At 38.5% G+C, this 17,412-nt stretch overlaps 1 protein-coding gene across 2 annotated transcripts in view; it reads right to left on the reverse strand.

Annotated features, from left to right (window-relative positions):
* Positions 1-5,572, reverse strand: part of FRRS1 (ferric chelate reductase 1) — a 57,048-nt gene extending 51,476 nt beyond the window's left edge. Inside the window, exon 1 of one of the 2 annotated variants that reach the window (XM_027582773.2) lies at positions 5,546-5,572. The gene's annotated coding sequence lies outside the window, so the exon portion shown is untranslated. Of the gene's footprint in view, positions 1-3,180; positions 3,202-5,545 lie in introns of those variants that run through there. The other variant, XM_027582782.2, reaches the window with a different exon arrangement.
* Between the last annotated feature and the right edge of the window lie 11,840 nt (positions 5,573-17,412).

Raw genomic sequence — 17,412 nt, forward strand, 5'->3', positions numbered from 1 at the left:
CAGACATTTAAAGAAGAATTAATACCTATTCTCCTGAAACTGTTCCAAAAAAATAGAAATGGAAGGAAAACTTCCAAATTCATTTTATGAGGCCACCATTACCTTGATCCCAAAACCAGAAAAAGACCCCATCAAAAAGGAGAATTACAGACCAATATCCTTGATGAACATGGATGCAAAAATTCTCACCAAAATACTAGCCAATAGGATCCAACAGTACATTAAAAGGATTATTCACCATGACCAAGTGGGATTTATCCCTGGGCTGCAAGGCTGGTCCAACATCCGCAAATCAATCAACGTGATACAATACATTAACAAAAGAAAGAACAAGAATCATATGATCCGGGGCGCCTGGGTGGCTCAGTTGGTTAAGCGACTGCCTTCGGCTCAGGTCATGATCCTGGAGTCCCGGGATCGAGTCCCGCATCGGGCTCCCTGCTCAGCGGGGAGTCTGCTTCTCCCTCTGACCCTCCCCCCTCTCATGTGCTCTCTCTCTCTCATTCTCGCTCTCTCAAATAAATAAATAAAAAAAATCTAAAAAAAAAAAAAAAAAAAAAAAAGAATCATATGATCCTTTCAATAGATGCAGAAAAAGCATTTGACAAAGTACAGCATCCTTTCTTGATCAAAACTCTTCAGAGTATAGGGATAGAGGGTACATACCTCAATATCATAAAAGCCATCTATGAAAAACCCACAGCGAATATCATTCTCAATGGGGAAAAGCTGAGATCTTTTCCCCTAAGGTCAGGAACGCGGCAGGGATGTCCACTCTCACCACTGCTATTCAACACAGTATTAGAAGTCCTAGCCACAGCAATCAGACAACAAAAAGAAATCAAAGGCATCCAAATCGGCAAAGAGGAAGTCAAACTCTCACTCTTTGCAGATGGTATGATACTGTATGTGGACAACCCAAAAGACTCCACCCCAAAACTGCTAGAACTCATACAGGAATTCAGTCAAGTAGCAGGCTATAAAATCAATGCACAGAAATCAGTGGCATTCCTATACACCAACAACAAGACAGAAGAGAGACAAATCAAGGAGTCGATCCCATTTACAACTGCACCCAAAACCATAAGATACCTAGGAATAAATTTAACCAAAGAGGCAAGGGATCTGTACTCAGAAAACTATAAAATACTCAGGAAAGAAATTGAAGAAGACACAAAGAAATGGAAAAACTTTCCATGCTCATGGATTGGAAGAACAAACATTGTGAAGATGTCAATGCTACCTAGAGCAATCTACACATTCAATGCAATCCCCATCAAAATACCATCCACTTTTTTCAAAGAAATGGAACAAATAATCCTAAAATTTGTATGGAACCAGAAGAGACCCCGAATAGCCAGAGGAATATTGAAAAAGAAAAGCAAAGCTGGCGGCATCACAATTCCGGACTTCAAGCTCTATTACAAAGCTGTCATCATCAAGACAGTATGGTACTGGCACAAAAACAGACACATAGATCAATGGAACAGAATCAAGAGCCCAGAAATGGACCCTCAACTCTATGGTCAACTTATCTTTGACAAAGCAGGAAAGAATGTCCAATGGCAAAAAGACAGTCTCTTCAACAAATGGTGTTGGGAAAATTGGACAGCCACATGCAGAAGAATGAAACTGGACCATTTCCTTACACCACACACAAAAATAGACTCCAAATGGTTGAAAGACCTAAACGTGAGACAGGAGTCCATCAAAATCCTAAAGGAGAACACAGGTAGCAACCTCTTCGACCTCAGCCGCAGCAACTTCTTCCTAGAAACATCGCCAAAGGCAAGGGAAGTAAGGGCAAAAATGAACTATTGGGATTTCATCAAGATAAAAAGCTTTTGCACAGCAAAAGAAACGGTCCACAAAACCAAAAGACAACCGACAGAATGGGAGAAAATATTTGCAAATGACATATCAGATAAAGGACTAGTATCCAAAATCTATAAAGACCTTATCAAACTCAACACCCAAAGAACAAATGATCCAATCAAGAAATGGGCAGCAGACATGAACAGACATTTTTCCAAAGAAGACATTCAAATGGCCAAAAGACACATGAAAAAGTGCTCAACATCATTCGGCATCAGGAAAATCCAAATCAAAACCTCAATGAGATACCACCTCACACCAGTCAGAATGGCTAAAATGAACAAGTCAGGAAACGACAGATGTTGGCGGGGATGCGGAGAAAGGGGACCCCTCCTACACTGTTGGTGGGAATGCAAGCTGGTGCATCCACTCTAGAAAAACAGTATGCAGGTTCCTCAAACAGTTGAAAATAGAGCTACCATACGATCCAGCAATTGCACTACTGGGTATTTACCACAAAGATACAAATGTAGGGATCCGAAGGGGTACGTGCACCCCAATGTTTATAGCAGCAATGTCCACAATAGCCAGACTGTGGAAAGAGCCAAGATGTCCATCGACAGATGAATGGATAAAGAAGATGTGGTATATATACACAATGGAATATTATGCAGCCATCAAAAGGAATGAGATCTTGCCATTTGCAACAATGTGGATGGAACTGGAGGGTATTATGCTGAGTGAAGTAAGTCAATCAGAGAAAGAGATGTATCATATGACCTCACTGATATGAGGAATTCTTAATCTCAGGAAACAAACTGAATGTTGCTGGAGTGATGGGGGGTGGGAGGGATGGGGTGGCTGGGTGATAGGGTAGGGTATGTGCTATGGTGAGCGCTGTGAATTGTGCAAGACTGTTGAATCACAGATCTGTACTTCTGAAACAAATAATGCAACATATGTTAAAAAAAAAGAAAAAGAAGAAGATAGCAGGAGGGGAAGAATGAAGGGGAGTAAGTTGGAGGGGGAGACGAACCAGGAGAGAGGATGGACTCTGAAAAACAAACTGAGGGTTCTAGAGGGGAGGAGGGTGGGGGGATGGGTTAGCCTGGTGATGGATATTAAAGAGGGCACATTCTGTGTGGAGCACTGGGTGTTATGCACAAAGAATGAATCATGGAACACTACATGAAGAACTAATGATGTAATGTATGGTGATTAACATAACAATAAAAAATTTTAAAAAAAGAAAAACTCACACAGACAAAAATTATATTTGTAGTAACAAAAATTTAAGACAATTTGTGTGGTTACAAAAATAAGCTAGACTATATCCAGACTATAGAATACTGTATACTCACTCACTTAAAAGAATGAAATAGAAAAGTCAATGATGGGGCACCTGGGTGGCTCACTCAGTTAAGCCTTTGGCTTAGGTCATGGGATCAAGCCCCACATTGGGGCTCCTTGCTCAGCAGGAAGGCTGCTTCTCCCTCTCCCTCTGCCTGCCACTCCCCGTTTGTGCTCTCTCTCTCTCTGTCAAATAAATAAATAAAAATAAAGGAAAAACATTTAAAAAAAGAATAGTAAATGACAAACGTAACAGCTAATAATTACTGAGTGCTTTATGGGAGCTAGGTATTCTTCTTTTAAGTGCTTTGCAAGTATCAACTCGTTTCACAAAATCCCTAAGACATGAGTCTGCATATACTTAAGTGGAAACATGCGCCTGCCACACTGAGGAATGAAAACAAGCAGATTACAAAATGATATGTAGTATAATGAAAGAAATGTTACTTAAAAGTTAAAGGGAAAAGAAAAAAAAACCTTCTACTCCATCCTTTAACAATTCTCAAGAGTGGTTACCCCCAGGAGAGTGTTTTCAATAGGGGAAGAGGAGTGGACTTCCTCTTTTTAATCCTCATTGTATTGTGCATATTTTTTAAAAGCATGTAGTGTTCATAATATAAAAATAATCTAAAAATTTTAAAGCATGTAGTGGCTTATAATATAATAAAAGATAATTTATAACTACAAAATACGGATATATAAAGGCTGTAAAGAAATACAATAAAACAACTTAGCTTTTTTTCTTTTATCTATTTTCATTCTATGTTACTTTCACTGCTTTTGTTTGTTTTTGTTTTAGTAAATAAAACCTCCTCCCCTCTTTCAAGGTCCATTTCAAATACCATCAACTACTGTATCCTGTGAGACAGTGAACAGTTTGGACATCAAAATCACATAGTTCGAATCCAGCTGCAAGTTTGAATCCAGCAGGCACCATCTTAGTGACTGTGGGCAAATTATTTAACCTCACCAGGCTTTGGTTTTCTTGTTTTGTGAAGAGAAAATGCAATAAATACCAAGGTGCTTTGTGAAGGTTAAATAAAGCAATACATATGAAACATCTAGCACAGTGCCCACCATAAACCAGGTCTCCCATTACAATCTTAGTAGGAAACAAACTGAGGATTGCTGGAGGGGAGAAGCGGGTGGGGGGGAGTAACTGGGTGATGGACATTAAGGAGGGCACATGATGTAATGAGCACTGGGTACTATATAAGACTGATGAATCACTGACCTCTACCTCTGAAACCAATAATAAATTATATGTTAATTGAATTTAAATAAAAATAAATAAATTAAAAGAAAAATAAATAAAATCTCCTTCTTTCCATGGAGTCTTGCCTAATTCTATCACCTTCTGTAACTGCTCTCTCTTTGGAACCTCCAGAAGTTTTGCTTTTGCTAATAAAAAATGTTATCACACTTGCCCCAACTGGTGACTTGTGGCCAGCTTGTTGATCCCCTTTCCCACTGACTAGCAGACAACCTTGAAAATAGAGCTTGTACAGTGTGATTTCCAGAGAATCTGACATTACCCAAATGGAGAGCTGTGAAACAGAAGCTACACTTGGCCAAAATAGTCAACATGTTAGCTTACTAAGCAACTTACCAGAACTCATCCCCTTAAACAAAATAAAATGTCTAGCTCATTGTTTTCAACAAATCAGTAAACCAAATTTTAGCCTACACCTCCGTATAGTCCTCAAATCTTTCCACTTTTTCTTTAATTCAGAAGAAAAAGAAAATATCTGAACTTAAAAGTTTAGCTTTGTAAAGAAATATCCCTGATAACACATTTACAAACTGAAAAATCTCCTTTGCCCCCAGGTAAGCACTGACAAGATTAAAAAAAAAAAAAAAAAGGAGGGGGGTGCCAAAGGTCTTACCAGAGCCTTTCTGAAATTCTAAAGGCACACCAGGGGTAGGGGGTGGGGGGAGCTAAAATTTCTAGATTAAAACATACTTTAAAACCAACTAAGGCTCTAAGTAATCTGCATACAGGTAATTATGCCATTAAGTTTAATTATAAAAGTTTCCACAGTTTCAATTTTTTTTTTAAAAGGAGAAAGAAACACACGTGCATGAATAAAGTCCATGCTTTTCAGGACCCCAAGCATGACTCTACTTATAATCACCCATTTCTTGGGATTAAAGCTCGTTAGTCAAAGTCACAGGACACCTTATTATCCTAACTTGTTTGTGAAAACTCATTAGCTCAATACAAGCTTCAGAACATAATTTGTTAAAGCATTCATTCGGCATCGCCGGCCACCCCCATGATCACAGTCGCCTGCTCTCATTACTGTTGCCTTAGCTGGCTTCAATTTTTAAACACTTTGCAAAGAGCTCTGGCTTAAAGAGAACAGAAGGAGACGCTTACCTTGAGAAGCGAAGGCAGCCTAGCCAACTTCCGGTTTTGTTACAATTTGTATCTCCTTTCAGCAGCTGGGTGGAGCCAGCTTACCCAGTAACCAGAAGGCAACGTTTCCCAAGCTAAGCAGCAAAACTTGATTTGCAAGACCAGTAGACCAGTACTCGTTTTTGGACTCCATTTCTGAGAATTAAGGGTTCTGTTTTACATACAAGAGCACTTTGCCAAGTAATAGTTGTTTCATTGAGAAAATTGTGTGCCTTTAACTACAAAACCACTTGGAAATACATATCTGTTCTATACATTCTAAGTAAAGACAAACAAAGGAACCTAGTTGTGCTTAGGTAGAGTTGCCAAATTTAGCAAATTAAAATACTGGATGCCTGCTTAAACTCAATTTCAGATAAACAACCAATATAAATATTGTTCTATGCAGTATTTGGAATATAATTATACTAAAAAAATAATTGTTTTTTCTGGCAACTCTAAGGCATAACCGTGATTAGCAAATTATTTCAATTAACTACAAAAGGTGCAAAAGAATCAGATTGCATAGAACTGAAACCTTGGAAAGTAAATGATATCATGCAAAAGAATTATTTTAGTTTGCAAAATTCACTCAGAAACTTAGGAGTTTAGTTTTCATTTCTTTTTAAGCCGTTAATCTTTGTTTTGCACAAGATTTTTTTGCAAAAGAACATTTTTAGGGCTAGGAGAAGACAATGTATCTACAAATATTAAAACATTCCACTGCAGGCTATGAATCACAAGTGCAGACTGGAAAATAAATGATGTCATATACACTTTGACCTGTGATCCCTGGTTGGCAATCAACACTACTAAATTCTCTAAAACCATTTTAAAAGGAGAGAAGAGAGATGAAAGAACACCATCACTTTAATCTTTCTCCTTAAGAACTAGTCGTTAAGCATCTGCCTTGGCTCAGGTCATGATCCCCGGGTCCTGGAATTGAGCCCCATATAGGGCTCCCTGCTCCACCGGAAGACTGCTTCTCCCTCTCCCACTCCCCCTGCTTGTGTTCCCTCTCTCGTTGTGTCTCTCTCTGTCAAATAAATAAAATCTTAAAAAAAAAAAGAACTAGTCACAATTGACAAAAACCCCTCTTTATAGGATTTTAGAGAGAGGCTTTTAAAAAAGATGCCAGAGAGCTGGTTCTCTATTCTAAAGCTGTGTGAAATGTGAATAGACTCTAAGTAAGTAGAGCTTCATTCCTTCTGTATAAAGCCTCAGGTGATGACAGAGATTTCTGCAGTCATAATTAAACCTTTTCCAGAAACAGTCCCCAGTGGACACTTTGCATGCCAAAAGCATGATTAAAAAAAAAACCTATAAGACAAATAATTCTTAGAATACATTATTGTAATCTTTCATCCTAAAGCACTCTTAAACGGATGAACATGGGCGGGTGGAGGGGGAGGCAAGCCAGGAAACAGACTCTTAACTGTAGAGAACTAAGGGTTACCAGAGGGGAGGTGGGCAGGGGGATGGGTGAAATAGGTGATGGTGATTAAGGAGGGCACTTGTGATGAGCACTGGGTATTGTATGGAAGTGCTGAGTCACTAAATTCTACACCTGAAACTAGTATTACAGTGTATGTTAACTAACGGGAATTTAAATAAAAACTTGAAAAACTAAATAAATAGTAGTGGGAAGGGGCACAGTGGGAACAACTAAATAGAGAGGCTTAGCTCTATCTAAAAGCACCCTTTTCCAGGCCTACAATTTCCCCTAAAGTCTCCAGCTGTAACTCCCCTTATCACTCCCTGCCAGATGTCCACCTCTACCAGGCTCTTTCTTCATCAGCTCCTTGTCAGCTGTTCCCAAAAGGAACCAAATTTAGTAAGATGTTCAATGGAGCTTGGACTCTGAGAAGTTGATACTATCCTACTGGATTCCATTCTCGTGCCTCTGCATTAGCAGTTCTCAAATTTTTCGGTCCAGACTCCTTTACAACTTTTAAAAAATTACTGTGGACCCCAAAGAGATATTCATTTATATGGATGATATCTATCATTATAAGTATTAAAAATTAAAAGTGAGAAATATTTCAATACTTAAAAATTCATTTTTTAAATTTTTTAAAAAGATTTTATTCATCTATTTGACAGAGTGAGAGAACACAAGCAAGGGAGACAGTAAAGGGAAAGGGAGAAGCCCGATGCGAGACTCGATCCCAGGATCCTGGGATCATGACCTGAGCCAAAGGCAGACGCTTAACCATCTAAGCCACCCAGGCGCCCCAAATTCATTTTTAAATGATAAAAATAAACCCATTACATGTTAACATAGTATTTTTTTCGCTATTGCTGTTATGATTGCCGAAAATAAGACTTTAGTGAGAGGAGTATTGTTAAATTTTTGCAAATCTCTTTAGTGCTTAACAGAGGACAGCTGGATCCTTACATCTTCTGTATTTGATCTGTTGCAGCATCATATGACACATCACAGAGCCACTGGAAAACTCCAGTGTATATTCATGAGAGAATGAGAATGAATAAGGCAAATAAAGTATAGCAAGAATAAGAAGCATTTATTGAGCACTCATTTTGACCAAGGCACATGCACTATCCTAACTCTCACAAGAACCCTAAGTGAAAGGTATTACAGTATTATAGACATTCTACCACTGAGTGCTGAGGGCAATGCAGAGCTAAGTAAATTGCCCAAGGTCAGGCAGAGAAAAGAGGCAAGACAGGGTTCTAAGCCACAGCTACTATCTACCCTGAACCTCACTGCCAAAACTGAATGCTGTCTGATGGACCAAACATAAACTTGCCTTTTCCATGATACTGAGCATTTCATAAATGGAATTCAAGTAGAACATCTCCAATTGATTAGACCCTGCCTCGACTCAATAAATCCCAAACCCACCATCTAAAATGGACCCATTCTCATGTGGCCTTTAATTTTGGCCTCTTATTTAAATTCGTTCCCTCTTTATCTCCACTGCTATCACTTATCCTCTGTTTTTGTTACCTCAAGAGTAAAAATGAAGGGTTACAACCAGAACCTTATGTTCTCTAAGGTCTCTTGCCAAATTGTGAAAGCAGGTTTCTGTTGGCCAAGAAGAGACATATAATGGGTCAGAAAAAGACTAGATTTTTTAGAATGACAGGTCACTTAAAAAAAAAAAAAAAAGAATTACCACAATCATTCAATAGCTATTTTATCAAACACCTGCTATATGGCAGATACTGTGCTAGGCACTATCCTATATTTGTACAAAGTGGCTCTATGTCTAATATATTGTGATTTCTTAGGTGGATAATAAAGGAAGTACAAAAGAAAGAGAGGCAGGGGGGAGGAGAGGAAGGAAGGAAGGAAAGAAGGAAGGAAGGAAGGGAGGGGCATAATTACCTGATAAACCTATGTTCCTGTAGATGTGCAGTTCTCATTGCTTTCCAGATGTCATTGGGTTAAGAATCTTGAGATAGAAAGATTATCCTGGATTATCTAAGTGTGCCCTAACTGCAGTCACAAGTGTTCTTAAAAGAAGAGGCTGAAGGGGGTGCTTGGGTGGCTCAGTCTTTTGAGCATCTGACTATTGGTTTTGGCTCAGGTCATAATCTCATGGGTCTTGGGATCAGGCTCCAAGCTCAGTGGGGAGTCTGAAGATTCTCTCCCTCTGCCCCTCCCCCCACTCACATGCTCACTCTCTCTCTCTTCCTCTGTAAAATAAATAAAGCCTTTTTAAAAATAAAGAAAGAAAGAGGCAGAGGGAAATTACACACAAAAGAAGACAATGTGACCATGGAGGTAAACACTGGAGTGATGCAGCCACAATGATGCCAGTAGCCACCAGAAGTTGAAGAGACAAAAGGAACAGATTCTCAAACTAGAGCCTCTGGAGGAAGTGGTTGTGCCAACACCTTCACTTTGCTCCAGTGCTACTGATTTGGGACTTTTGGCCTCCAGGATTGTAAAAGAATAAACAAACGTCTGCTGTTTTAGCCACCGAGTTTGTGGTCATTTGTTCTAGAGCTGCAGGAAACTTAATCAATTGCCCTTTCCAGTTTCTCCTGCATTTTTATCAATGCTCAAGCAAAACCTAGAGATGACTTTTCAGCTTTTTGTCTCTTTCATATTTTATAGCTCAGAGTTTTTCAGTTTGGAGCCACAACCCATCTTTTAGTAGAATATAAAATCTTTAGTGGGTGGGGCACCTGGCTGGCTCAGTCGGAAGAGCACATGACTCTTGATCTCAGGGTCCTGAGGCTGAGCCCCATGTTAGGGGTAGAGATTACTTAAAATAAATAAATAAGCTTTTTAAAAACTATTTAAAGTCTTTAGTAACAATCAGAAAAATATTAATAAAATAACAAAAACATTAGAGCACATTATATATAATAAGGGTAATAAATGCTGTTTCATGGGTCTAATTCAGATTATATCCGTGAGTTGATATGTCCTGGGTTGAGCATTTCTTATTTCTTACTGTGGGCAGCAGGCCAAAATGTTGAAACCAAGTGCTTTTAATATCTCCCCAAGTCAATTATCAGTTCCTCCTTTCTCAACACTCACATACAGGCCTTCCTACTTATTTATTCTGAGCAGGGGACTTGGATCACCCAGGATTGAAGATCAGCTCCACCACTAAACTTTGTGATCTAGACCTCTCTGAACCTGTTTTCTCACCATGAAATGAAGATCACAATACATAATATTGTTGTGAGGATTAACTAAGATAACATATGTCAAGTGCTTAGTTCAATGTCTAAACAAAGAAGTTGTTCAATAAAACGTGTGTACTATAATTACCTATGCTCAAATTCACTGGAACTAATCTCTCCTACTTGTTCTCATTGACCCCCATGAAGCCTGCTGACAATAGTCCAACACTGCATTGATCTTCCTAATGTAATGTTTTTATCAATAATGTTCTGTGACTTACCATTACTTATAGAGTTAAATTCATACTCTTCCTGACATTTAAAGCACTCCATCACCTGGCCACACTTAACAACATCCTCATTGCTTTCCCACCAGGTACTGCTGACTCAATCACTCCATGAAACACCAAGTCTTATTCTCATCTTTCCACATTTGCTAATGCTATTCTCTTATCACATTTCTTCCCACATATTAAACGCCACACATTCTTCAAGGTTTAGCAGAAGTCCCAATCCCTCTATGAAACTTTTCTGATAATCAGAACTAATATTAGTTCCTCCATTATAAATTGACCATATGGCCAAGTAAAACGATCATATTCTCTGAAGTCTGACCCACTTCAGTTGAAATCCCAGCTCTGCTCTTTAATAGCTGGTTGACTTCTGGCAAATTACTTAACCTCCTACTCTTTCTTTATTTGCATAAAGAAGATAAGGATATAGATGTAGGGTTATTTGATGTTTCCATGAGATAATATCTCACTACCTTTAATGTCTTGTATTAGAGTAAGGAAATACACATACATAAGATGCTAGTCCCACACGCAAGCAGTCATTATCATCAATTATTTATAATCTCTTCTCTCCTAAACTGGACATGATTTCAGATCCTTCTCAATACACTATACCAAGTAGTCAGTACCAATGGATGAAAACTATACTATAAGCAATCCCTGGGGTAGGGACTATGTCATTACTTTCAATACCTTTTTTTAGGAACTCAAAAAATAGATGTTAAATATAAGATCTCACTTTAAGTAACAGAAAGATAAGATTCTAGAAAGCCCCTTCTTCTGTTTTACCCCTCTTCAAACTTGACTTGAATTTCAGTTCATTTTTTTAAAAAGATTTTATTTCTTTATTTGAGAGAGAGAGAGAGCATGAGCAGTGGGGAGGGTCGGGGGAAAGGAGGAAGCAGACTCCACTGAGCAGGGATCCCAATGCAGGGCTTGATCCCAGGACCCTGAGACCATGACCTGAACTGAAGAAAGATGCTTAATCAACTGAGCCACCAGGCACCCCTTGAATTTCAGTTCATTTTAAGGCCAGTTTATTGATTATAATGAAAGCATGGCAGACATTCTTTGTCCTCTTTAATTACATTATTTTCTTTTGTAGCATTTTAATTTAGTGCAAGACAATACTAATACTCTGTAATTATGTGCCAGAGATGGCAACACTGATCAAAGTAAAATATTAAAAGTTTGATTCAGTTTTACCAAATCGTCAATAAAATCTCTGTTGATCATCTAGAGACATGATATAAAGTTAAAAGTCTTGGCAATTACAATCAGTGGCTTCTAATATTTTCTATCAGGGTTATACTACATTCAAGTTTCTACCATATCTGTTATTAAACCAATTAAAGCAAATTAGAAAAGAAGTTCTACTCAGTTCTACTCAGTAATAACCTAGGGTTTTTTTTTTATTTCCCAAGTTTTAACAAGGAAGGAATAGTATAATTTACTGCAGAATTTTGTTTTAGCAGCTCTTGGGCTATGTGACTTATTAAAATGCCATTTATTGGGGCACCTGGGTGGCTCAGTTGGTTAAGCGACTGCCTTCAGCTCAGGTCATGATCCTGGAGTCTCAGGATCGAGTCCTGCATCAGGCTCCCTGCTGAGCAGGGAGTCTGCTTCTCCCTCTGACCCTCCTCCCTCTCACGCTCTCTCTCTATCATTCTCTCTCCCTCTCTCTCTCTCTCTCTCTCTCAATAAATAAATAAAAAATCTTTAAAAAATAAAAAATAATAAAATGTCATTTATTTACAAGATGGCTTAGGTCCTATTGTGTTAAGTCAGTACCTTTAATATATACAAATGTAATGTAGTTTAGGGGCACCTGGGTATCTCAGTTGGTTAAGTGGTTGACTCTTGATTTCAGCTCAGGTAACTATCTCAGAGTCCAGCTCTGTGCTCAGTGTAGAGTCTGCTGGAGGATTCTCTCCCTTCCTCTCCCTCTGCCCCTCCCCCTTCTAGTGCACATGTGCATGCGTGCACACACACACAATCTCTCTCACTCAAATAAATAAATAACTCTTTAAAAAAGAGAAATCTATAAATATATACAAATATAATATAGTCTTAATACTGAAAAGAAACCAAACCACAGTCAGAATGAGAAGTAATACATTTATAAACTGAGTAAAAAGTCATTGGTTTCTTTTTTGCAAAAAACATTACACAGTCAGGGTGACATTTATAATGAAAGCTGGCAGCTCCAACCATTTTTGCAAGAATACTTTTTCTCCATTAGGTAAGCCTTCAAAGTAGAATTTTAAATTCAACAAACATAAAGCATAAAAATAAGTAATATAAGGTCCCAATCCTCAGGAACCCCCAGAATATAAAATAGCATCATCTCCTCTGAGAATGAAAAATAATCCTAAAACATGAGTTAATTGAGGTGAATATGATTCCCACCCTCAACTCCACCAGAGGAAGCAGGAGTTTGTCTATCCTATATTGCCCCAAAATTGAATACAGAAGCAAAAGCCTTTACTTAAAAGCCTCTAGTTGCATAAAACCTGAAGGCAAATACCAAACATAAGATCCTGCCAATGAAATAATATTAAAATAAGGAGAGCATATCCAAACCTGGGCATTAACCAAAGCAACTAGTATGAAAATGAAAGTGGAAATATGTGGCCAAAATAACGAAGCCTGAGAACCAAGAAAAGCAGGAGTGAGGAGTAATGGAATGGCTAAAAGTACTGATCCAGATTAATTCTGGAATGGAGCACAGTTTACCATAACTTTTTATGCAAGAGTGGGCCAGCATAGGCAAAAAGGGCCTTCTAAAGGGATAAAATCAAATGAACACCATCCAATCCCTATGGTTTCCCAGATCTCCCCCCCATTTTTTTCTTGTGTTCCGATTTTTTAATTATTATGAATTACATAGATACTATATCTACATGTTTTGATTGTAGAAACTGAAACAATAAAGATAAAATTCTACATGATACCATTCAATTCCATTTGCTTTCCCAAAAGCAACCATTGCTATCAGTTCAGTATGTTTCCCTTTAAGACTTCATATACAGTTTCCTATACTTGCAAAAAGATATAGCTTTGGTTTTGTAATAGAAATAGTATCATTCTCTGCATATTGTTCTGAAATTTTTTTCATATAACAATATATGGTCAAAACATTTTTCCAAAGAAGACATCTAGATGGCTAACAGATACATGAAAAGAGGCTCAACATCACTCATTATCAGGGAAATACAAATCAATACCATGATGAGATTCCACCTCACACCAATCAGAATGGCTAAAATTAACAACACAGAAAATAACAGAAGTTGGCAAGGATGCAGAGAAAGGGGAACCCTCTTACACTGTTGGTGGGAATGCAAGCTGGTGCAGCCACTCTGGAAAACTGTATGGAGGTTCCTCAAAAAGTTTAAAATAGAACTACCCTACGATCCAGTAATTGCACTACTAGGTATTTACCCAAAGGATACAAAAATACAGATTTGAAGGGTACATGCACCCCAATGTTTATAGCAGCATTATCAACAATAGCCAAATGATGGAATGAGCACAAGTATCCATCAACTGATGAAGGGATAAAGAAGATGTGGTATATATATATATATATACAATGGAATCAAAAAGAATGAAATCTTGCCATTTGCAGCAATATGGATGGAGCTAGAGTGTATGATGCTAAGCAAAATCAGTCAGTCAGAGAAAGACAAATACCATATGATTTCACTCATATGTGGAATTTAGGAAACAAAACAGATGAACATGTGGGAAGGGGGGGGAAAAGAGGAGAGAGGAGGAGGCAAACTATAAGAGACTTTTTTTTTAAGTAGGCTCCATGCCCAGTGTGGAGCCCAATGCAGGTCTTGAACTCATGAACCTGAGATCAAGACCTGAGCTGAGATCAAGAGTTGGTCAGTTAACCAACTGAGCCACTGAGGTACATGCATAAGAGACTCTTAACGATAGGGAACAAACTGAGGGTTGATGGAGGAAGGTTGGTGGTGGATGGGCTAAATGGGTGATAGGTATTAAGAAGGGCACTTATGATGAGCACTGGGTATTATATATAAGTGATGAATCACTAAATTCTACTCCTGAAACCAGTATTACACAACATGTTAACTAACTAGAATTCAAATAAAAATTGGGGAGAAAAAAAACAATATATGGTCAAAGAATAACTCAGGTATTTAAGACACTTTTATTTATTTACTTTATGCACTGTTTATTTTTTACATGAGGGAGGCAGACTATCAAGGGACAAAGGCAAAAATAGGATGTGTAAAAGAAAGAGGAGAGGAAACAAATTGTAGGTAGTCTGGAAATAGTGAATCTTTCTGTTCATTTTTGGCATAAGCTAATTCACCAACACCCAGCTAAAGGTTCAGTCTGGAAAGTATGCCATTGAGCAGGCTGGCTGGAGTCAACAAAGATAACCATTTCAGTAGTTTACAGATTCTCTAGAGAACCTTGCTAATACCTACAGGGCATATGGGAGCAGCTGTCTCTGTGTGACAGTTGCCATGTCTGTCCAGTGGCTCCCCAACTCTGACAGCCACATCTGCACTCATTCAATACCCTCCTCCAGTCTCTAACCTTCCATCAGCCAACAGCAGAGGTGAGTCCTGATCATATCAGTTCTCTGGTGCTTAGGAGAGTTGCCTAGTAACCAATTATTCTCAGTTGCCTTCTCTGGGTCTAAATATCTAACACACTGTTCTCTGTGGCCCCCAGTGGGCCAAGTTTACTCTTCTCTAGCCTAAAATAGGATATTTTCTTTTAAGAATTTAGCAGTAAGACTCTAAAAACACTGAACACTGGATATATTCTTGACCTGAATTACTATTAATTTTACCTTTTCGAGAGCACTGGGAGCAACAACCAGAACTATGTGTCTTGAATCAGGCCTGATCGACAAAGAAACTTTAATGAATCCAGAGACAGATAACTTGAGAGAAACAGAAAGAAATTAGAAGTGGTAGCATCTATTTGGACAGGAAGATTGGTGGGACATAGGGGAGGAGCTAGTTTGAAAGGTGGAAAGCAAGAGTTAAATGTTGGACATATTAAGTTCTAGATGCCATTGAAATATCCAAGTGGAGATACCTATTTGACAGATGTGTTTGGAGGTATAAATTTGAGTCATTAACACTTGGCAGTCCTAGAAAAAGGAGGTGAGTAAGGATTAAAAAAGAGATCTGAAGAGTGAGCCTTGGGACACACTAATGTTTAGAAATTGGGAAGAACAGGCAAATTCAGTAAAGGAAATTGTGATTGAGTGGCCAGTAAGATAGGAAGAAAACCAAGAGTGGTGAATCCCAAAGTGTAGAGAATGGTTCTGAAGGTACGTGTGGTCAATCATGTCACGTGTTGCTGAGAGCTGGAATATACTGGAAACCAAGAATTGACCAATGAGCATGGTTTTTCAGAGTCATCTGTGAACCCCCTGCATCAGAATTCCTTATTAAAATGGATTCTTTGGGGGCACGTGGGTGGCTCAGTCAGTTAAGCATCTGCCTTCTGCTCAGGTCATGATCTCAGGGTCCTGGGATTGAACTCTGTGTGGGGCTCCCTGCTCAGTGCAGAGTCGGCTTCTCCCTCTGCCTCTCCCCCTGCTCATGCTCTCTCTCATGCGTGAGCTCTCTCTCTCTCTCAAATAAATAAAATCTTTTTAAATAAATAAATAAATAAAATGGATTCTTGGGCCCATCTCAGACCTACTGAGACTCTGTGGAGAAGAGCCCAGAATTCAGCTCTTAAACAAGCACCTGATGACTCTCAAGAACCCAAAAGTTGCTGTCTTGGAGTCTTTATTGGTGGAATTATACTTATCTTTGCTCTAGACCAGTGGTTCTCAGGTTTTAATGTTCATCAGCATCACCTGGTAAATTCCTTAAAACACAGATTACTAAATCCCACCTCCAGAGTTTCTGATTCAGGAAGAGAGGTAAACCTGAAAAATGCTGACGTTATTGGTCTGTGGACTACACTTTGAGAACCACTGCACCAAACTTTTTTGAAACAGACCTCTTAAAAGTAGAGTATAAACACATCTGATTCAAAATGTGGCCCCTTCCTTGTTTAGTAAAATTCTGAGATAGCATGGTTAACTCTAAGAGAGCAAATTTTCTCTCAAGTTTTCTATCTCCCAACACAGCTGGAATTTCCCCTTCTTCAGGGAAGCCTCTCTTTTTAAAGCCCTTCTGCTGAGCAAATCAGGTCCACCCTCCCTTGCTGAAAGTCAACTGATTATGGACTTGAATCATGTCTACAAAATATCTTCCCAGCAACACCTAGACTAATATTTGGTTGAATAACTGGGGATTTCAGCTTAGCAAAGTTGACACACAAAACTGTCCATCACACTACTGTGTCTGAAATAGAGTTCCTGGGGCACCTGGGTGGCTCAGTCAGTTAAGCACCCAACTCTTAATTTCAGCTCAGGTCATGATCTCAAGGTGGAGTTTTGGGCTCTGCACTCAGTGGGGAGTCTGCTCAAGATTCTCTCTCTCTCTCTCTCCCTCTGCCCCTCTCCCCTGCTCCCTCTCTCTCTCTCTCTAAATGTAAATAAATAAATTTTTATTTACATATAAAAAAATAAAATAAAAAACTCTTATTTATAAAATGAGTTCCTTTAATTCTCTACCCCCTTATTCTGCTTTATTTTCTTCACAGAACTTATCACTACCTGACATTATATATATATAGTCATTTACATAATGGCTATCTCATCTGCTAAAATGTAAGGTCCATCAGGGAAAGAATCTTGTCTTTTGGAGTTTTTTTTAACTATTATGCTCAAAGAATCTACTTTGGGACATTGTGTTTACTTCTGCTGTGTTGTTATTATGGTCAATGTTAATATAAAGACCCTTGTATATTCATACATCTTGGGTCACTTTTCCAATTTTTAATTTTCAAAAGTAAATTTTTTAATCTAGTTTTTCTGTTAATATTTTCAAGTCAGGT

Source organism: Zalophus californianus, chromosome 4 (genome assembly GCF_009762305.2).
Source record: "Zalophus californianus isolate mZalCal1 chromosome 4, mZalCal1.pri.v2, whole genome shotgun sequence".
Classification (NCBI taxonomy): domain Eukaryota; kingdom Metazoa; phylum Chordata; class Mammalia; order Carnivora; family Otariidae; genus Zalophus; species Zalophus californianus.